The sequence below is a fragment of the Varroa destructor genome, unplaced genomic scaffold (assembly GCF_002443255.2).
Source record: "Varroa destructor unplaced genomic scaffold, Vdes_3.0 BEIS01000004.1, whole genome shotgun sequence".
NCBI lineage: Eukaryota > Metazoa > Arthropoda > Arachnida > Mesostigmata > Varroidae > Varroa > Varroa destructor.
The window spans coordinates 50,445,884-50,469,668 of record NW_019211457.1 but is presented as its reverse complement, the minus strand read 5'-3'; the positions used below and the strand labels follow the sequence as shown (position 1 = coordinate 50,469,668).

At 40.2% G+C, this 23,785-nt stretch overlaps 1 long non-coding RNA gene across 1 annotated transcript in view; it reads right to left on the bottom strand.

The window, feature by feature from the left end:
• Positions 1–16,261: 16,261 nt before the first annotated feature.
• LOC147756321 (uncharacterized) overlaps positions 16,262–23,785 on the bottom strand; it is a 33,711-nt gene continuing 26,187 nt past the window's right edge. Inside the window, exons 3-4 of the long non-coding RNA XR_015327079.1 lie at positions 20,162–20,316; positions 16,262–16,443 (exon numbers count right to left, since the gene is read on the bottom strand). This is a non-coding gene — a long non-coding RNA (uncharacterized LOC147756321). The remainder of the gene's footprint in view (positions 16,444–20,161; positions 20,317–23,785) is intronic.

Genomic DNA, 23,785 nt, shown 5'->3' with positions numbered 1-23,785 from the left:
ACCCCTACAGGGGTAGCGACAGCAGCAATGGCTTAAGGGCTAAGCTGAAGGAATCACCGTTTGGTGAAGGAAGTTCACTTTCGTTGAGGCGCCCTCGCCGCTGCAGTCGCAACTATCGTCGCGGTATTGGCTACCGAAACCGTAGTCGCGACCGCACGAAGACCGGATGTGAAGGAAGACGTCCCGGCCCTTTCGATACCCCAATGTGCGGTCAACGCCCCTGATGACCATACCTGCCTAACAGTCAGTATCCACGACTCACACCTCTTGGATAGCGGCGACTGCACCGAGGCTATCATACAGATCATCGCCAGTCAACGGACACACATACATACAGACACACATTAACGACGACAAAGAAGAAGAGGTTATCACCGCAGAACGAGCTCACGGCAGTACATAGCTCACGTATTATTGGCAGTAATGGCGGACACTGAAGCACTGTGGTGTATTGTATCAGCACCGAGGCGCCGGGATATGCAGTGATTCGATGAACGTACCGCTGCTGCACCAATGCAACGTCACTGTTTAACCAACATGCTTTCCTATCCGCACCGTGATAGATACCGGCTACAGTGGGAAAATGATCAGGAAGGCTCTAGTATACAAATAAGCGCAATAGGGCAATGCGGTCTTTCATGAGATCATCATTATAACACTGACAATGAACGTTTTAACGTAGAAGGCATAGCTTTTGATTATTACACTTTGTTTGTTTTTTTTTAATTTTTCTCTATCGAACTGTTTATTACATTCTCTTGCTATTTAATTATTTACTTTTCCGCTAGGTAGCGGCATTGAATAGCGGCGATAGTACAAAATAGAGAACACAGGTATAATTTGTAAGTTAATAATCTTATAGTTCTTAGATTAATAATCGTTATGTTATCTATATATTATATAATGTAATAATATATAACTATTCTAGTTAGCCGTTCTATGTAGTTTGCCACCAAGGTTCAAATCTTTTGGGGTTCAAATAATCTTGGAAAATTATTTCTAATTATTTGATTTGTAAACATCTGTCGGGGTCTGAGTATATTTTTCTCCGACAAGAGTAAGCTTACGTACCCTGGAAATAATGCACTACCGGATGGCGATAAATTGGGTTATTAAAAAAATTAGGTGATGCTAGCAAAACTTAAATCCTAACTAATATCTAACAAAAACTAGTTATATAGACCCAATGTAAATATTATTCTTCGTATGTGATGGAAACCTAGAGTACGTCAACCTTTGTTTCCATGGGCCCTAGTTGAGGTAAAATGAATGGTTTGCTTTTGACCGATTAAACCATTTGATTGCTTTTAAAATACTACACTTTCAATAACCTTGTACGCCAGGACATACGAGGAAGATTAACACTAGGATAACACGTAATACCCAGCTGCATATATATATATATAGCCGATTAAAATTTTTTTATTTATAACCGCAATGTGAATATTGTCTGTTTTCGAGTTAGTCAATATGGTATCGTTTACAAAATACCGTTTGTAACGTAAGTAGAATCCAGAATGTCGATATATACGCCCAGTCTCTATACAACTCACCTACTAGATGTTAAACCGCTATATCATAGTTTTGACATAGGGAATGCCGTAAGGTCCAAAGGAACCGAATTACTTTCAGGATTTAATGGATAATAATTGGAAATGTTTTTTTTCTTTTTTTTTTAATATAAACAATTTACTTAATGAAAGCCTAAACAATTTTTTATTCAATTCTTGCCCGATGTCGCGCATAAATCCTTGCCTGACGTTTTCATTCGAAATTTATCATAACGAGCTTTCATTAAAACAAAAGGACCACAAAATTGAAGCAACCCAAAATACTAAAACATTCGAAAAGGTCAAAAGGAGTAAATCGTTGAATTCAGCCTATCAACTCGGTAGGCTTAAAGAAACGCCAGTGTCCGCATCGGGGTTCTGGGGCCAGGATGATTGTCTACATTTTTTTTTGAGGAAGCTTCGAATCATCGTGGTCTTAGGCCATACTACTTACCGGCGTAGACTTTGTGATAAGTTATGTTTGGAGTGTCAACGATCACAATGAGTCCATGACCTTTTTCAGAACGAACAAACATTTGATAGTAGCCACTTGTTGATGGCGAGCATTTCCAGAAAAAGGTTGAGCTGCCGCACCACGTAAGTACCGAAGGTTAGGTTGAAATAAGCTCGGCGGGTGCAAAAACATTTTAGGTTGTTCAAGCAGTGAGTCAACAAAGACGGGCTTTTTGTTTTTACGGATTTTTAGCTGTGTTTAGATCCGTTTTTAGCTGTCGTGCTTTGAGCAGTAATGTTACAGAAAAGGTACGTAACAGCAGATAGATAGCATGAAAACAGCGTGCAAAAATAGGTTCACTACATTACAATTTGTACTCTCTTGTATAGAAACACTATAGGGCTCTTATATTTAGTCGTCATAAGTAACCAATATCACTCTAGGTACTGTGTAACAAAAAAGTAACTTGTATAATTAGTATTAAATGAACGATTTATGCACGTGGTAGCTTTACTAACTTAAGAAAGGGTCGTTCATTATCTTGAAATGACTGACCCTTTCACTTTAGCATTGAATGTCTTTTATAGTGGATTATGTTTTAAAGCGGGAAAGAATTTTCTGATTTGAAGTTATTTAAAAAGAAAAAGCTTTTTTTTTTTTTCTTTTTTTGAAGTTTGTTAACCTGTTGTTCGTATATATTTCTTCACATTTGATCGTAGTGTTTTTACATTTTTTATAAACTGACACTATACATGTAAAGAAATTAGTATAACCGGTGTGGCTTCCATATAGTGTTGCAGATCACATTGGAAAATTAATTTGTGTTCCGTCATATGAATAGATCAGCGATAGAGTAAGCTTATCAAGAGATGTATTGTCAAAAACCTCGCTGACTGGCCACAACCGGTACAAAAACAATCCCTATCAGTATCAAACTGCTACAGATTACATGGCATATATATACGCACTCAAACAATACGCCAACTATCCTCATATCTTAATATACAGCTTGAACTTTGCAGACTGAGGTTCCTATTTTAGACCCCCAGCTGATACTCAATTCAGTCTATTATAGACTTCGCGAAACACAGATATTTATACATTTATGAATAGAGAGTGCTCATTGAAAGAAAAACGGATGAAGAAAAATTGTTTTCTTTTATGAACAAAGTAATATCACATTTTGCGATTTATGCCTATCAGTGTATAAAGCTTAGTTTTATAAAGTTTATTGTAACAAGACTTATCAATACTCATTTACTTACATTTAACTTCTGGTTGAAGACGTTATCTCTGACAACGAGTTTATACACTTCAAATCATGCTTCAAATCTGAATGTAAACCTAGAGCTTGGAGTCTCCTAAAAAGACGAAAAAGCTTCTGAAATTAAAAGATTCATGTATATAGAAATATATGGTCTGGAAAATTTGGTTCCGTTGGTTCAAAAAAGAAAACTAGTTGTATCTAATTTGGCCCGGGACGGGACTTATTCAATGTGTTTTGTTAAAAGAAAAAAGTAAAAATAAATAACAAGAAATAAAAAATAATAATAATACTAAACATTTTTATATCTGCTAAATGCATACACTATAACACCTAGAAAAAGGCTATTTTCTTTAACCTCCCCCTACGGTCGCAAATATACTTGCAACGCAACGGCGCAAAAAGCCCGAAAAATAGGTTGCAACTTTAGGGACCAATTTAACATCTCAGCATTAGCAATTAGCATCAATCATCAATCACGAGGTTGATTTGTTGCCGGATTACGGTAATCTGCTTAATCCGAATCGTCGACAATACCCGACATCTCAAGCAAGAAAAAGAAGAAGCAACAAAGCTGCCTGACCGGTTAGTTGTGATCGTTTGTGTCAAAAGTACCCAAATAGGACTACTCACGCTCGTCTAAACAAGAAAACATAAACAAAGCTCGCTCGTTGCACGTAAGGTCGTTACTGTGTGTGTTATCCTTATCTTAAAGAGCTGTTTCAGTTGCCTATCCAATTCCAGAGGGGCATACAGTGGCTACCTATAGGCATTTTGTTCAGGTGACCCTCAGTTGTGATTAGTCGGTCACCGAATGGTCAAATCTATTCGTCTGGGGACCGTTCCTTGACCGCCCATATTGGCTATATCATCGCAAGCCGTTACCGCGATTGTGGCACAATGGCTACGTCACTATCATCACCATGGCTATGATTTCTGCTGCTACTGTTAGCGTTGCTGCTAACAGCACTCCAGGCATTTATCGTACGCGCAGCCCGTTCTTGGCTGTCGCCGCCTTTGCTGATGCTGCTGCTGCTGCGCAGCAGCAGAAGCAGCAGGAGATGCTGCTGAACGGAGAAGAACGGCACAGGTAGTGCTGCTGGCGGTTGTGATTGTTACACAATTTGCAAGGATTGGACTGTTTCGTCGCTGTTATGTCTGTCGTTGTTGTCATCATCGTTGGCGCTTTTGCCATCTTGGTTGTTGTTCCAGTCCGGTTGCGATCTCGCCAGCAGCAGCAGCAGCAGCAGCATAAGCAGCAGCGCAAGCTTATGCCTGGGGCCAGATCGTGGCTAGATCACGTAACCAGCTGACCCGAAACCGCTTCGTTGCCTCGGCGGGGTCGCTGGGAACGTCCAAATAGTCGTCCGGATGGTTGTCATACGCCCGAAGTCCGGCCAATGACCGACTATTCGACAGCTGGGTTGCCACCTGCTCCTCAACTGACTCCCCTGTTCGTTTGTCTGATCTATAATCAGACGACATTCATTCATGAAGTTAACTAGTCCGATGTTGGTGCTGTTGTATCGTTCTCTCAGCGTATATATTTTGCTTGTTGCTAATATGGTATACTACAATATGAAGAGGAGATGATTGAAAGATTTGATCACGACAGATCGTAGCGTAGTTTGGCGAACGACCACACGCTGCGACTATCTAAATCTAGCGGACTAAATGTCGCATTGCGCAGAGCAACAGCTTGTTGCTCATGGCCATGATACAAGCGATAATATCGATGCTATGTAATTTGTCCCTGTTTAATCCTCTAAACTAAGCCTTCTCAACTAGCCGCTTAAGGTTTTTTGACTAAGACTTTGCAACTATGATTTATATTAAACCTAGGTTTTAGCAGAAGGCTTGTAAGCAGTTAGGCGTAGTCGTTCGGCACTGCGTATTGTGTTTCCTATTGGGGCCTGTGACAGTCAGCGACAAAAGAACAGCTATCGTATAAAAACCGATTCTGAAAAGGGTTTCATAATTAGAGAACGATGTAATGTTAGAGAGTATCGCCGTTTTTTTTTCCACGATACGTAATAGTTATACTCAATACGTGTCCAGCTGCGATTTCGCCTTCTATTCAACCTAAAATATCAAGATAATTAGTATCATATAGGCTAAAATGTTTCAATGTAATGTCATAACCGGCGTGCCGTTAATTTACGTCTATAAACTGATACCCGTTGATTAAGGATCACCTCATCCTTCCAATTTCCAAGCGATCATTTTGCTACTATTGTTCTTACAAATACATGAGAACTAGGAGGATTATCTATATTGACAAATCGTTCGTGTAAAACCTTCTGCGCGAACGATAACAATTCTAGCCATCTTCCATGGCCAACGGATCAACGGTTGCTTTCAGAAAGAGTTATTTCTCGCAGTGCGGCCCATACACGATTCTTCATGGTTTAAATAGCATCTTGCAGCTTCCCTCCACCTAATTAGCTAAACTAGTAGTTCATATCTCAGTGCACTGGGTCAGCGTGTCAGCAAAAAAACACTCTCAATGTTCCGCCTTCGTCCTGTTTCATTAATAGTCTTCAGGTATCTAATACATTGGACGCTCGCAAAAAGGCTCATAGTTACAAAATAATCAATTCAAAATAAAAAAGCGAATGATTGAAAGGTAGCAATTGTAGTTGTGCATAACGATCGACAAAATACTAATTCAAAACGATAATCATCAAACTTAGAAGGGTTTGTATGACCGTATTCGTGTACAGAGAATAAACGCGTGCTTCTTTCCCCATTTGGATTATATTTTTTAGGGAAAAAGCGGCAACGTATAAGGTCGACGTAACAATTCCTCTATGGATGATCTCTTGCGCCTAAAGATATCTAACAATGTAATGCTAATTGTTCTAGCAATTTAATGTTTCCTATAATACTAGACTACTTAGCGGTAACAGTGACCAGTTGCACGAAACATATTGAAATTTTCGCAAGAGACGAACGCTACACACTTCAGATCATTCGTCATAGTCCAACTGCGATTGTTCGAAATATGCTGGATCAGACAGCTTGGCTGGCATCACACAGAAGCAACTTCAATGTTTAGTTACTGTCTGCATCGTCACTATGTGGTAAGATCGCACTACTGCCACTGCAGTATGGTCTCGTTTGTTGCATTTTTCGACCATAACCGCGGCACTCATGTTAGATCAATTCCCACCGTAAATCCTATTCTGAAGTCGTCTGATTTGCTACATCTCATACGCTCTTTATTGCTTCCTTTGACTGTCTTCCTACCCTTCTTTTTAGAGAGCAAAAAAAGATAGCCGTCCTCCAACATTCGCTTCGCGTGCCGCGACACGATCACATTCAGGTGCCCATATAGACCATCGAACAGATAGTCAACAGACAGTTAATAAATAGACATCTGGAAAAATGAAAGGGACTATTCTAATTTTCGGAGCCCGCCAACGAGCGGCATCATGGACCTTTGTCGTTCGTCAGCTATATAATAATAGTTTTAATAACAGCGCGAGTTACGATAGAATGTTGGCGAAGTACGAGGCAAGTAACAGGCGGCAATGACCATGACATAGCGATTTTGCGACGGACACGCGGCGCGCGATTGGAAGTAGAAGAAGAGAAAAAGTGACATTCGACATTAGATACCACCACAACGATTTTCAAATCGCCGTTTTCGAAATTTGAGTTTTGAGATATAAAGCGTGAATGAAGCCGCGATTTCAGGCTGCCAGACGCGGCTTTGTAGCGTCATGTGGCGGCGGCCGCGGTAGCGGCAGCGCAGAGAAGACATTGGGGGAAGGAGGAGCAGGTATCGGGACGCGACTCCCTCTTTGGGGCTGCTCCTGCTGACTTCACTGCAGCGGTGAGCAGCCATCTGAGTGAGCTCGGCTTCTGCTAATGCTGTTGTTCTTATTGGCACCTGTGAAAAGCTGCCAGTAGCTGCGTCTATTGATAGTCGTTACCGTCGCTGTGGTTGCGGCGACATGATAGTCGATCAGCTGTTCCCCCCCCCCCCCCCTAGCAACGGCCTCTTTTCAAGTTGAACTGATGCGTCTGTCGGCAACCGTCGGCCGATTCCACGGCTAGTGGACGCCCGACGTCGATAGGTTGCTGTTGGGATGATCAACAACGGCGGCTATTGCGGTTCCGGCCGCTGGTTTAGAAAACTACCTGCCTTACCTACTACTACAAGCACTACAACAATAGAGGCAATGAAGACAGTTGCAACGATACTAGTGCGATGCGTAGTTCTTCTACGAGCTTCCAGCCGTAGTTGGTAAGATGGAGCGAAGCCATGAACGTTTACGTTGACCAGTTGAGCTCGGACATATTAGCCGATGTCTTCTTCAACGCTTCGTCATTTTGATTATGTTGATCCACTCGTGCAAATACGCTAACTCGGCAACGTTACCAGTTCACTTAGGGTCAACCTTAAATTAGCCAAGGTTCCTTGGCTCTGGTTCGGCTTTCGCGCATCAATTGTGCTACTATAAAAGTCGTTGCAGGCATACCCGAAACACTTACTATGCCTGGAAGTGTGTTAACAGGCCTGCCTTCTCCGACGAGTAAGACACTTCTTCCTGTGGCAGGGCCAGGGAGAATGACGCTACAGGTAAAAGGAATCGACGATAGATCGTATGAAAATAAAGAGGAATAGGCAATTGAAGATCAGTTTTGGCTACTGTTAATGGCAACAGCGACAGTCGTCTATAGGTGAAGACTGGGTAATGCATTTCTTAGACTAACGCCATGCTACGACTGAAGCCATTGGCAATAAAATCCTAATGGAATCACGAGTTACTGTCGCGCGCTTCTCCTGTTTTTCCATGAACAAACATCGATGCGCGGAGGAGTTGTAGTTTCTAAACCTGAAGCAAATATATGACATCTTTTGTGCGCACTGCGTAAAGATGGGTTTAAAGAGAAAACAGTAAACACTTGTTGGATATACGAAATGATTTCACGGTCTGCTAACAGGCCCGAATACTTATTTTAATAGTTTTCTACCATAATGAAAACGACAGTAAAAGCAGTAGTAACTAGCCTAGATTGTTCCGCAGGAAATCGGATAGGCGTTTAAAATACTTCATAAATAGAGTAGCACCAGAAGATAAATTTCGTTTGAGTAAATTTTATTGCTGATAAGCAAGCTTTCCGTTGTACCGGTTTTGAGCGATTGCTAAGGCAGCGGAAAGTTACTCGATTTTGCCCATTTCGAACATACTTCATCGTTATTTTTATTGTGGATATTTAAGCCTGCTCTTTTTCCCAGTCCAACTATATGGATTCCAAATCAGCTGAGTTATCGAAAGGCCGACCTGTTCTTATGTGTCTTAGGTGTTTTTAATATTATTGTCTCTCCTGTGTCATTAAACAAGTTTCGTTCGAAGGATCATACGAACTTGAACATTTGCTATCGATAAGCGTCCTCCATTATGGTTTGTCTAATTCTTTTTTTTCCCTTTTTTTGTTTCGTCGCAGCCAAGGAGATTTGTCACTGCACAACAATAGCGGCAATCATTTAGCCACTGCAGCCCAGGTGACGGTAGATTGTAGAATATTATAGTAGAGAAACCACACATATGGGGCAAGGCATATACCTTATCAGTTGCGTCGTGTATGGCAAATGTATGTTTTGTTTTTCAAATGGACGCATGATTAAGACAGATGATAAAGAGAAAAAAGCTATAGCTTTATTACCTCTTAACAAGAGAGTCATGCATTGTTTTCCCAGTGCCATGAAGACAGGTGCACCGAAAAAAATGCAGCTAATTTAGCTAGTTCGTATCTTGCAAATCCGAATCTGAACCCTTTGACCAATCTCAGCTATCTCTACTTTATAAAAAAGAAAATAAAACGGGATTATTGTCACCTGATATATATATCAGGGGATTTTCAATCTTCCTTTTATACTATAATGTTGCAAACAATATAATATGAGTTAATGAATAAGTGCATATTTACGGCTATATAATTGCAAAGCTATGAAACGCTCATTCCTGCCAGCCAATGACAAATATATTCTGGTTTTATTCTGGTAGCAGTAAGGGGATAGCTGGTTATCAGCACGAAATCGTAAAGAAATTACTTGAACGGTTAGGTGATTGGGAATCTCCCCCGGTAGTGTTTTACGAGAGGAAACTCAAGCGGGGTTGCGGAAGCGTTTCTGAAGAGATGGTAATGGTTATTGGACCCTGTCGTGAGGCAAGCGCATCGTTATTTGTAAAGAGTGGCCTGTACTCGATTCGACTTTAAAATCGGTTCGGGCGAGACGTGAAAGAGCCTCAGGAAGAGGCTTTACTAAAGCTTTCTTTCGGAAGAAACCGCTCGCCGGGTCAGTTCTTCTACAACTGTAGGAGGAACGAGAAGACGTTTGAACGGTTTTTCGTGGTAAGTGCTATATGAGCTTGAGGTGACCTTTATATTCAGTGTGCTTTGGCAAACCTATTGTGAGATTAACTACTTTCGATAATTTGATCACAAAGGGTAGAGTTGATTAGTACGCGGTCACTTGGCCTAATGGCCTAATCTGGGAATGCACCGAGCGAAGAGAGAATGTCAATTCCCCTCATTATTTGGAAATGAAGTATACCAGTGCACAGGACACCAGGTAAGAATGGCAAACTCCAGTTGCTGCGTTATGAGGCATCAAGGTTGGACACTCTAATTAGTATTCCCACCATTAAAAATGCATAGATTATGGCGCATAAACTAGCCAGTTCTTGATAAGCAGCGGTAAAACGAGTGTTACGGAAAATCCGTGGATTTATCTTCAAGGAAGCTTTATGAGTCGAGTTTGTTCAAAAGGATCATGGCCAGCCCTACCAAAACCAGCCTTTGTTTTTCCGACTTGGGGGGGCAGAAAATTGCCCGACAACTGATAGCACTCTCTCCTTTAGAAGCACCTTTAGTTCACCAGCAAAGGCTCGGCGGGTATTTGTTTTGTTAGGGCGGGGAACAGCCGAGATTACTAGCGTTTACTACCTCGACAATACAACGCGCTTCAGGACGAAAGACCCGATTGTTTAGACCTGTTGACGAGGCACCCTTAACAACATTCATGACCAACAGTTGTGCCGCTCGCTAGTTCGCTTCAAGAAATGTCAAATTCCGCTCAACACGCGTCAAAAAGGGTCGCTAAAAGTATTAGACGCGGCAGTATGAAATCAAACCCATTAGGCGTTAGAGGATATCGGCTACGAGACAAGGAACCTCTGCCGGAGAAGTGTGGCGGGGCTGCAATGATTAAAATATATAGCAATCCTGTAGATTTGTCGAAAAAAAAAAATGTTGACGCATATCTTAGAACTCTAGATCTAAATCCCACCAAATCATAAACAGCACTTACAAAGTTTTTCCAGACTTCACAGGAAATTCTTTCAGTGTGGTTTCCGGGCGCCGCGACAACTTATCATACGGTACAAACCTTTGTCTGGTTTTTTTTTAACAAGAGCTTCGATTAGGTCAATGTTTTTTCTCGTTTTTGTTTGGTTCGAAACAGATAGTAGTCATATGTTAAACAAGACTGATTTTAGATTTAGCACGCGCTGGATTTTGTAACTTACTCAAATACTTTCGATTGACGGCCGCTATAGTGGAATACAGATGAAGAATTTGGTTTATATTTATTTATGCTTTTCTATTTATAATATTTGTCAATTACTTTACTCGTCTACTAGTCGAGAATAATTATATTCAGTGGCATCACATGTATTTGCGTGCCCGGGCACCCACCCGAGAGTGCATCTGAATTAGAGATAGCATATACACATAGATACAGAAATAATGCTTCTTCAATCATCAGACAGTAGCAATTACTTTTTTTTTTTTTTCGTTCCAAGGTAATTCGTAGTGATTACTATTATTATTATTGTTTGTCTTGGCAAAATCGTTTTGGTTGATTTAAAAAAAATTAATCCAAACAGGACGCCGAACGGACGGATTATGGAATTTGCCAGTACAGCGCAGAGCTGATAAAAAACGGAATGGGAAAAGGATTTAGTTCCATTATCGGTGCATCCAATTATTCGGATCGTAGCCCAGGTGCCATCGGCTTTACTGCTCCGAATGACATGGGTTGACCTTTTGGCTTGACGACCTTCTGTTTTCCGATCGGTCTTTGTCTGATTTCCTGGCTTTCCTGATTACTAAGAACTCTTTAAATGCATGACTAAATGAAATAAAGTGAACGTTATTACTGCTGAGTTAATCTTGGCGAGTGAACGTTTAAAAGCAAGTCAGGTTATGGTTAAGTCTGAACGAACAATGACTATATATGTACGGTAGAAGTGCTTTTAGATTCTGTACACGATTTTGGGGAGGTAAAAAAAACCATACATTGTAACCGCGTATATATCTCCTCAGTTGGATTAAATTACAAAATAATAGGACTTTTATCTCGTTGTGGCGGTCGTGTTAAAGTTTCTCAACCTCTTATTCACAAAAAATGTTGTCCGCTGTAATGGTAATTTTAAAAAAAGAATCTAAGTTGTTGTCTGCCTTTAACTTAAAAGACGAGCGCCATTTTACTTTTTTAACTTACGTGGACTCGTAGCTATAGTCGACATTGTCTCGGTATTTCTATATATACATATATATGACGGCACAGATGACACTAACAGATTGCTGTTTTTCAGTGGCCAAGCTTTCCTATCTAGCTCGTGTAAGTATACTTTAGCTCAGAGACTACGTGTATGTTGCTCGTTTCAGGCAGGTCTTGCAATATTTTTTTTTGCTCGATTTCGCACTTTGGCGGCTTGTCGTACTCCTGTTGTCTTGCGGTTTGCCGACACGCTCTTTTGATACGATACTTTATCAGTAACGATGATTGTCAGCCGTTAGTAATGCACTATAGACGGCTGCTTGTTGGTCATCTCGGTAAAAGATTGACAGCACAGATGCAGCATGGAAAAATCCATATACACGTTGCATAAGATGAAATTACTACCAATTGGAGGTACTATAGCGACCACGTATTGAGCGCGCTGGCTTTGTATAACCGAGATTTAAATATTATTAAGTAACTTAAGATACTGACAAAAGTTGTCTACGTGCTAAAACACTATAGTAGAACCTGTATAAACCAAAATGCAAAGAAATATTAAACGTATTGTGCAGCTTTACATGAATAGATCTTCGTTACTGATACTAGCAAAATATTTTCATTAATTTTTTTGCTTTTTTGGTGAAGATTTTAAATTGTCAGTTTCAATTTTTTTGTGTGTGAACTTGCAAGGTCTAATTATTGATGTTAGCGATAGTATAGGGCTGTCCTATGAGCGATTTCATCGTACGTTGAAATAATTAATATTTTATTTAACGATAATGTGCTCCTTCATGGAATATCGGCGCAGGTATTAAAATGCCAGTTGATTTAAGCAGCGCTACTGATATGCTGGATGTCATAGTTGAAGCTGATGTTACCAACCTTGCCTGTTGCTACTTTTTTTGTAAGACGCACAGATTTCGTTTTGATGCAAAACGTCCTCTGTATTATTTACGATCTGCCATTTACGCTTAAGGATATTCACGTTGGGAACTTTTCCGATTTTACCGAAACGCAATGGCGTGAGACGGAACGACCTCGTGTTGTGAATTCCGCTATTTAGCCATGGTAGCCTTCAACTGTATTCTCCAACTTCTGCAACAGTCACTTCTATGCTAGAAGTCTATGCAAAATGTTTCTCGCATCTCACGTCTTGGAAGTTAGCTGCAAGCTTTTTTTTTTGTCCCACTAGAGTTCGCATAGCGTTACCTTGTATCGGTCACTATATCTGCTCTTTCATATGCACGTGTTTTACTAGCGATCCTCGAACCGTTCAACACTACGCCTTTCCAGCAGACCAGCATTTAATCTGTACAATATTAAGGCATACCTTGATATACTGCCGGCCATCCTTACAGCACATGATACGTTGTCTATGTATCACTGCACGACGTTTTGTTGGAAATAACAGAACGTCACAATGTAACGAAAATCATTGAAATTAAATCGGACAAAATTAGAGCACTTTTGTTAGTATTGCTACGGCAGGATGGCTAGTGATAGCTCTAAACTGAGCAATATGTACAATAACGACCGGTACTACTCTTATTGTTATTGCTATTATTATAAAACTATTGACATCGGCAACATTTATTGGAACCAAAGCTTGACGGCAGAAGACGCATTTTTATCTCCGCCACAGGTAATCGTGCGACGCAATGATAGTCGCAGGTAAGACCCCGCATCCCTCCCCCACCCGTATTTTCGACCGCTATCAGTTAGTCGCTAGCAGCACTCAGATGACGCTCAGATTCATTTTGTGCTGTTTTGTCTACAGAGTGAAACGCGTTAGTTAATTGGTTTAAGATTTATGGCGTCTGTATCCGGTAGCCGCAGCAGTCATACTTTTGACTGTGGCGCTTAGTGGAAGTGTCGCAACTTTAGCCACATCGATTACCCCCGTTTATTGTCACTGGCTAGTGGCCTCTTTTTTGCAATTTGGATAAATCTAGAAATTTCACCCAGGGGACGCTAATGAGGCTCGATAAGAAATTGCAGTCTTCGAAACTTGCCGCCCCAAACCAGTTATTACGATATGATCTTCATGATACGGCAGGGGTGTTTTGTGGAACACGGTGATATTTTGTGTTCTAAATTATATGCCAAAGTATTCTTTCTTGTAATAGAACCAGTTTTATTCTGGACAATATGGTGGCAATAATCGTAATTTTGATAAATTAATCATCGTAGAATTATAACTGGGCAATTGGCCGGTGTTCTTGAGCTTCCAGACGTATCGCGGCCGAATGTTCTTTAAGCCATTTACTAGTACTTTTTTTTTTCTTGAAAACCACAGAACGGTCAAACATGTTTTCAAGTTTTACACTTACCATTGATAAGAAACCTGTTTGCGGTGCAATTACTTGACATTGGTATCAGATATTTTTCCAAACGAATAGTTAAACTGAGGAAAGTTGTTCTAATCCGTTTGCATCGGTTTTGAATCAAAGAGGCCATATGAAGTTGAATTTTTAACACACAAAACCTCTCTGGTTTATGCTTGAGCTGTGGAGTAAGCCTTTGGATTCAATGCGCATGTAAGCCATTCGCGAGAGCATGCAATTGGCGGGAAAGTTCAAAAAAATACTCGATTGGCTCTCAGATAAACGTACGCACAACAGATAAACCGTATCTATTGCTATGAACAACTTTTCCACTTACATTATTATTATTATTCGCGTTATTTTGTTGCTTACGCTGATTCATGAACTTACAAAATCGATATATGTTTTTATTTTTATCAATAAACACATAATAATAGACTTGTAAGAAAGAGAAACAATTTCAATTTCCTACACTTTCACCAGCTTACTCGTCGAAGCAGTTAACACAAGAACATTAGCCGAATCAGTCATTCCAGAAAGCATTGTTGTTGGTCTCGTAAAAAATGACCTATCTGATTTTTATAATGTACAATAGATCACAACTAAGGAAGCGTCAAATTTTAGCGAGTTTAATTGGATTATCAATTGGGTCGCATAGGTCGAAATGGCCATCATACAAAAGCGAGACACTGAGAATGCTTGCAGTAAAATGCATACAACGATACGACTTGATTAGAAATGCCCTAGCATCCCTGCTATTTAGCACTAAAGTCCTGAGTATCCTCTTGTTATCTGTATGTGAATGTGTTTGTCCTCTTTCTTTTTCAGTATTGCACTAAACTTTCAATTTATTCCTTAGACGAGCCTTAAAAATTCATTCTATTGATCGTTCCAAAAGCAACTTGCAAATGTTGAATAATATTTCACAAAATACTATGGGGTATATCTACTATAGGTCGAGTGGTTTTATCTAACTGTTCCTCACGATAGCTGGAAATCTCACCTTGCCGGTTCATGATGGTGACCTCCTCCGTGCATATTCATAGGAGCTCGAATAAGAGCTGATTCAGTGCTTGAAATTTGTCACCGCTGATGAGATTCGATGAATGACCGTTCTTTAAGATGAGCCGGCATCGGACGTTTTTTCAACACTGCAAATTGTGGTCATCTTTTATTTTTTTTTAAATCTATTAGCTGTTAGGTTAGATTTTTATGGGGCAGTTGGTTTGCGGTACTGGGCAGCCCACAGGGGACTGGTTCCAACAAGCTGTTGTTAAACACCATTTTTACAACTTTAATTGAGAATCGGACTTGCACAGAGCACTTGATGCACATAAGTACTCATTCAGTTCGAGTTCATTTAATTCTGGTTCGATAGCGTCGTAAGGTTAGGAAGCACTAGAAACGTATAGTCAACAGGTTTAAGGTATAAAATCTCAGTTTTATGTCAAATACAAGCACCAGCTGACGCTTAATTGTTGGCCTGGCTCGATTCAACGAGACACCTTCTACCCGCTGTTTACCGTCCACCCCAATCACAAACCATTTCCACCCTTCCAGGATAGTTTTTCGCCGTGGTAAACAAATAATTGAGTTTCCCTAGATAGATATGTTTGTTGCGAGTACAGTAAGGGTTTTTTTGGAAATTGTTAAGAATGATCAAAGGCTATAATGCCATTACCAAGCTCGTAAATATATACTATAAACGGGTAAAGATTATTTAGTATGCTCATTCGTGCTCGTAAGCCTATGTAGGTTTAAAAGCTATTCTTTTGCGTTCTAATTCCATAGGACTGTTATTTGTTCAGCGTCTGTCCAACCCCAAACTTTCTTCAAGCATAGGCTAAACTGGCATTTCTTATCAACAATCGAAATTTTGAAATACTACACAGAGTGGTGACTCTTTTTACCGTTTCCTGTTAGTGATCTGTTAGAGCAGGGCAATAACTACATTCGAAAAAAATGACAACTAAAACAATATGGCGAAAAACGTGTAGCGGACGAACTGGCTCGCAATGCTTGCAAACGGACGTTTCGCCTTTCCATCTTAGATGATGTTCATAAAGGTACCGAACCAACGAAAGTGATGCCGAAACACTTATTGTTGTTTTTATAATGCGGGAATGATAACAACAGAGGGAAGTTACAAGTTTCGACTGCGTTTAATAAAACGTTAAGTAGTTCTTGCTCAAGATAGCTTTCTGTTGAATGCGTCGTTCTAGAACAGACGAACGCATTAGCCATGACATTTTGTGCTACAGCGCGCGGAGTGGAACGGCCACATTATCCAACTGCATCGGGACGCCGGACCGTTCTGCCTCGACGAAATTCTGTGTTCAGAAAGCATTAGCACTATAATATGATCAGCGCCTTCTTTCAACTGTAAAAAGTTGTTGTTTTCTTCGGGCGGAACAAATTATGATTTACCTATATAGCTTCCGTATTTCCGCTAAACGAATAAACACTAGTGAGAATAGTTTTTTTTTTTTTTATATAAATCGTGTACACTATTTCAGGGCAATATATACGACACCAATAGCAACAGTAAATAAATAAGAATAACTTGATCTCGTCGCTTGACATCTGCACAGTTCGTCGTGAACGTATTTAAATTGCTCTCAACGGAAAAAGAACATACATGTGAGGTGTCAAATAAAAAACAAAATGTGCATTAGGTTTAAAAAACCTCTGAACAGGCTACATTAGCCTTGTTTGGAACACAGGAGCTTTTAATTTGCTTTGAAGACTTTTGCTATCTAATGTGGAACTCTTTAAACTCTTCTAAGCAACTTCACAATGAAGTTTTCAAGTTGGAACGTTCCGAGAAGGGGGAACAGATAGGAAAGACCCATTCTTTACTTTTTGGAGATTAAGTGCATGTATGCTATTTACAAGGTGGGTCGCTCCTGCTCAGAAGGCGACGACCGATTCACTTTGCTATACTGTGCCTTTGTGCTTGCTCTGCCTTGCCTGTTGCTGAATATACGTACATATAAACAAAACTGTAAAAAATCAACGCTTTTATAGGATGCAGGACTTGTTAGTTTCGCACTGCGTTCTTTTTATTTGTATCTTTTTCTATTTGATTAAAGTGCGCAGTTAGTAAACAGTGTATATTCTGTCAACTTACGTGTTATATTGTTGTGTGTTTTAAGGCCACCTAAAAGGTAACCTAGCAATATGTCGTCTAGCTAATAAGTAGCTATGTGGAATTCAGTAGTGCAAATAAAAACAAAACTTTTTTTTGAGAGACAAGCTGGCGAGCTTTTCCTGCCTCGTATGAAATGATGAGGCAGATTAGGACGCGGCCTAATTACTCTTGTTTCATCGTATATGTAGTGTTGAGGTGTATGTTGATGGCCAGGCGTTACCAAGCCGGACCAAAGGTCAACTATTTTCCTCACAAAAGAGACTGACAAAAATGATTCCTGTCGAAGTTGTTTGATGCCTTGTCAACAAATTCATCTCACGCTTTTCACAGTGTATGCCATATTCTGTGGTCTATATCGTAAAATTTGTATTATGAACTGAAGGAACACTTACATCGACCAGTTTAAAACAAAATCTCCATGATAGCCGTGGGCTTAAAATAAGCCTGTCCTATTAGAGGAAGTTGTCATTAGAAGGTTCCCGGGATCCTCGAAGCCGATTAATAATATATTCTGCCTCGCGTAGTAATCCCTATTATAGTAGAAGCCTACCCTGAGGTGTACATTCTATTTAACTACCTGCATTACCTCTTTCTTATATCCCGTTACCCTTTTCTATATAGCTGACATTAATGTTGGAGCAGTTTAGCATGAGTATCAATAAGCAAATAAGAATTTTCGATAACTTTTGAATGAGATGCAATTCTTATAAAATTACATATATATATATATATATATATATATATATATATATATATTTGTACATACATACATATATATATAGACGTAAAACTAGGAATAACATAGATTTTTCATGTGGCTTCGTTTTAAAGAGGAAAATATCAGTTACCGATTGCGGTGCCCAGCTACGCTTCAACGGCGTTTTGAAGAATTTGAGGGAAATTTTAATACCTACTGATATCACCTGAAACACACTTGTTATTGAACAATTATTTGCGCATTAAAGAAGGACGACCTCGAGAACGGTTACTGTGTGGTCTAGGTCCCAAAGGCGGCGCGTAGTGACAACCGGTGCAAATAACGGTTCTAGAACATAGTACAACAACTTTAAATACTTTTTACAACACTAAACGGCGCCTGTTTCCCAATATACTGAACGCTTTACTTATTGAACACGCAGTACAAATTGTATTATAGAAATCTTCCAATACAAATTGGTACACTGAAGTAATAGTCTCATCATAATAGTACTAACAACTTACTTGAAGCATATGTTGAGTGGCTTTTTAACTAACGTATTGTTCTATTTTATTTCATTCACGCTTTATTTATATGTACGATGAAGTACCGGTGGGAGGTGTTGGAATTTTTATGTGTTCGAAAGCTTAAAAAGTTAGCTTAGATACTTGCTCATAACTGAAGTTGGTCCAACGTACATATCTATTCCAGATGTCTATCCGTACAGTTATAGAAAATAACATTCTACGTTAACAAAAAAAGATTAATGCGTAAAAATACAGTGCATGATTTGATGGGTTTTTGTTAGCTAATAAGTAGATGGGATGTCTAGCAACTTGAGCGGTTTTCGGCCGGATGTGAAAGAATTATGTCGGGTGCTGACCTGGCCAGAAATATCCTAGCCGCCGTGAAAAAAGCCGTATATGGTCGCTTTGTCCTACTAACAAGCGCTATGTCCATGCTCAAATTTGTCGTTTATATGAACTAGAACTACGTGGGCGTAGGAGAGTTATCGTAATAGAATGGTGGTAGGATGGTGAAGACAATGTCTATTCTTACCTCAATGGAATTGATACCGTCATAGTGAAAGCACTGTGATGATATCAATTCCATAGAAAGCACTACATAGCAATGACCCGGTCCTCACTAATAAATTTGGCCTTTATACATATAGACGCATTCTTCGAAGACAAGCGAGTCATTATTAATTTTGCCTATATCATTTTGAAGACTAATACCCCACGATGTCGACTCCCTTCAATTGTTAGATTAAATAATTGTTCTCCAATAATTAGACACTTGATAAATGTGTATGTTGGGTGCGGAAAACAACTTAGGGAAGTGAACATCTTTACAATTCTACATCCGAAACGGCTGTATACAAAACCGAACGCGCCAACTCTCGTACTACTTCAACGAATATTTCCGGTGTGAACGATTCAATTAGCTACTCAGCTTTAGAGCAAGCTGATTAAAAAAAAAAGTAGTAAAAAGTTAGCGCGACTGAGAGAAACTTATTAAAACAAGTTTGCACCACGGATCACGGCAGTAATGTTTTGCCTTCCACAATTGCCCTCCGCTCAGCGAACAGCGTTTCGTCAGCTATGACAAACCAAATCTGTGACAGCTGTGACAACCAAAATGACAAGCCGATTTTCAGTCTGAACAAACGTGCAATTTGCTATCTTGAAACAGTGTCAAGACCTCAACTATCCACTTGATTGTGGCTATGATCTTTTCCGATTTATTTATCTGGCAGCTTACGGACTTCCGTGCGGTAACATACCCAAAAGCCTATGTCCTAGCCTCCCTCCGAGAACCATTGGCTAGCCAACAGATTTTGCATCATTCTAAGTAAGTGGTTATTAGAGTACGGTGAATAAGCCGTGTGTTGAACTAATCGGTTCCGCATTTGAAAGCCGTACAGAAACAAGCGTGATCATGGTAAGCGTGGTAAATCATGAACGAAGCTGTTTCGCTTAATCTATTAGTAGAACGCTCTTTTCATACCTAACAGCTCTAACGTCTATTGTCTAGTTACTATACAATGAAGTGCATAGCACCTCATGTAGTGCTTTTAGAATTCGATTTGGACGTCCGGGTTGCTACCCCCCAACTGTGAACACCAAATACTTTGAAGTAGGCCAAGCTAAACTGAGCAGTTGGACATCTAGTAGGTTAGCGAAGATTTGAAACTTACCATCGGCAAATCGTATTTGAAGAGCTTGAGGTGCACACGAGTTCGTTTCCGGGGCAACTTTCAAAGACGAGAGGTCTGCGGCATTGTAGTCCGCCTGGATAGGCCCGTCGTGGAGTGGCTCCATGGAGTTCGTTTTTTTTGAGTTTATGTCGCTTCTTTCGTTACCGCAGCCAACGAGTGACAAAATAATAATAAATACATTAAATTCGACGCTAGTGCTAAGCGACTGTTTGTTCTCCTGCGTAGTAGTTAGGTGCTAAGGCTTCGATGCAGCGAATCAAACTTTACAAAGCATATTATCACAAAAACGAACGCTTTTCTTAATTTCTAGTATAAGGCAACATATTCCAAGTGCCATACAGATTCTCTAAAAGCACGTCCCGCCATACTGTCTTATACAGTATATGTCAATAAAACAGTCTGTTCATACACGTATTGTGAGTTATGAGTTCAGTAGATCCTACCACATTAATTGAAGACCAGTAATTTTAGTCTTGTTAACGTCGCATGACGTTTTTGTTATTTCAATTCGCGGATTATTTGCAGACAACCAATCCGCCGTTCAAGCTCATATTATTTACCGTTGACACGAGTTAACAAACAAACCAACTCATCTTGACAGATTCCGCAGGCGTCGAAGGAATATTCATCCATACATCGGTTAAGAGCAAAACAATCGTAACAGCCAATGCCAAAAATAATGAGGATATCTTTGCGACCCGATGAACAGTGAGAAGAGAATAGGAAAATGTAATCGAGGCAAAAGGATGGAAGGGGGCAGCATTAAGCGGCAATAGCAGCGCAACTAATAAGAAGCTGCTGACGGCGAGTATGTCGTCAGGGAGGTAGACGGAGAAAATCAGGAAAGACAAATAAGGGCAGGCATGGTAAATTCGGTGAACGCGAATAATTTCGCAAAACTACGCCGTCAGAGACACACACTGATGGGCAAACGTCAACGCTAGCTTGTTTGCTTACTTTGCCCAACTTTAGCCGGCGTCGTAGGCTTGGAGCTCCCGTAAAGACGTCTACGAGCGTGTAATATCTGCGCTGTGCCGATATCACAGCAGATGCAAAGAAAAAAGAAGAAATAGGCAAAGAAGACTAACTCGCTTCTTTATTTGATTCACGCGATAAATCGCCATCTACCCGGCGCCTCGTCTACCGCTCAAGCTAGGGCTACAACGGCACGCGACAGCACCTATTAACAGGCGCGCCAAAGACATGAGCGAACGGTCTAGAGCTAATCGCTACTGTCGAATGCTTTGGCAAAGTCTATTGGATGCACTTGAGTTCGGCAAACGGGCAGGTTCTTTCTTTTCGGATATCACCATTACAACTATACGGAATGTTTCATAGTAAATCGCAGTACTACTTCGGCTACTTTGAGCATCAGCAGGGATAACTTTATGATGTCTGTTTGGTGGCCAATGGAAGCAACGTCGTCACGACGACAGTGTCCTAACATCAATATCACCGATGGCCACTAGACACGAATCGTTCAAGCAATCGCTGACGTGTGACGTCGTCTTTTCAGCTTACTTGCCCCATCATACAGCAAGCGGTCAGAACGTACCTGCTGCCTGCCTTGTCATGTAACAGATTGTCAACAGTAATACCTTACCATAGTAGAAATAACAATAGCTTTCAACTAAGCACGCATGGCGTTAGCGAGCCAGTACCGTACCGCGTTCATCTGATTAAATCTGCATCGTAAGTATACAACAATTTCCCTAATGTGACTAATTCGATCAAGCGTATCGTACTTGTTGTTTGAATGGTCGAGTTGAGATTGTGCGCACTGCATCCGATGTACTAAAATGAGCACCCGTCGCGAGAACTTGTAAATTACAACTTCTATCGATAAGCATCTATCGAAGATGTAGCTAAGCCTGATAACAGCCATTGGCTCTCAATCAAGAAAGTATTAACGTTTGCTATATTGTGAGTCAAGTACGCACCAGCTCATTAATGCCCATAGCAATACGTCATGAAGTCTTGAGGTCTATCGTGGAGCGACTGAGCGCTGTCGCGTGTCGTCTTCCGCAAACCGCTGGAGGTGGACACGAGGTACATAACATGAGGCACACGAAGCAGAGGAGATTGAACCGGGACGGATCAATTCAATTCCACTATTTTGCTTACTCAAATTTAAAATCAAAAATTTAATTAAACAGTTCGTTGAAGAGGTCTGATACTGCAAGCCGCAAAAATGCATAATCTTTTTGTCTATGCCACGTAAAATATTATAATTTTTTTTTATACTATCTCAAATTGATATGATTTTGAACCAAGATTACGCCTTTTCTGGTCAAGGAACTATATGAATTGAAGGACATGTTGAGTTAATTTAATAACACAGAACTTTCTTATCTACGACTCTGCACATAAACTACAGATCTTCCTCCTAATGGAGTTTCGGAAGGTACAGGCATCAATCGGAAAACGATAGCATATTGTCACTTGCTATTAGATACAAGCGCACAGATATCTAGTATATTACACTGAGCGAATACTCGCAAAACTGAGCCAATAGTCAAAATCAAACAACACAAAAAAATATTGTAACAAGTATCAAAAAACCAATTTTCCAGTCTTGCAAAATGAAGTCGTCTGAAGAGTATCCAAACTCGAACAGAAATTTGCCCGAAATTGGCTAGTCTAGAAGTTACACTTTATACTTTTGTTAGAACTATACGAACGCGCTTCTTGCGACCTGGCTCGCACTCATGACAGGTGTCACTTCACGATTGTCGCTAAATCTATTTTAAAAAGAAGTATCGATTAGAAAATATATGAATAGAAAATATTTACTGAGAGCCAGCGTTCGCCAAAGGAGTACCTGTTCACGTTTTCTGTATTCCAGTTCTATCAATTTGGTCTTCAGAGAAATAGTGGTCGGTCTCGTCGTCACGCTGGTATCTGTTGCGGCAGGACTGTTATTTTGATTACCTCAAACCTATTTTCAGGTAGCATAACTTTCAAGGGAGAAACAAGAATCTATGACTACTCCACTATAATCAACCTAAGATACATCCCACAGAGCATTGGCTACAATGCCTAAAGCAAACTTTTATTACTTCTAATCAGCAGTATGCGAACATTTATAGTCGCGCCAAGGCCACACTTCCATTTTCGCAGGAAAATGTACACAGATGTATTTGGGAAGTGGCTGGCACTTTCGTAAAACTAGCTGACTGCACGGTGTGAATTCAACGCCCAGGTCACTTGTGGTACCTATATGTATGTTCTTTTAGATAGAAAGATGTTTAGAAAAAATTGAAAGTTTTTTGGCCTACGGCGCGGTTAGCATTTTCGTTACTTTACAAATGACGATTTTAGTGATCCTTTTCTTTAAATCCTATTTGACGTCCCGTTTTGACGTCCTGAAGATAATTCATCCGCGGCCATATTAGGGCAAATCTCTTTTTAGTTGTTGGCTTAATTGTGTCTGGTATTGACGATAAACAAGAAGCTAGTGGACATTTTAGTCAACTTAGCTCCTGCTTGAGTATGTTGCACTCCGTCAAATCCGACTTGTTGGTAGAAACAAAAGCTTCCTATTGAATCATAGTTGCAAAACACTTGAATGATTTTTACATTCGCCATGACTTCTGGAAAAGA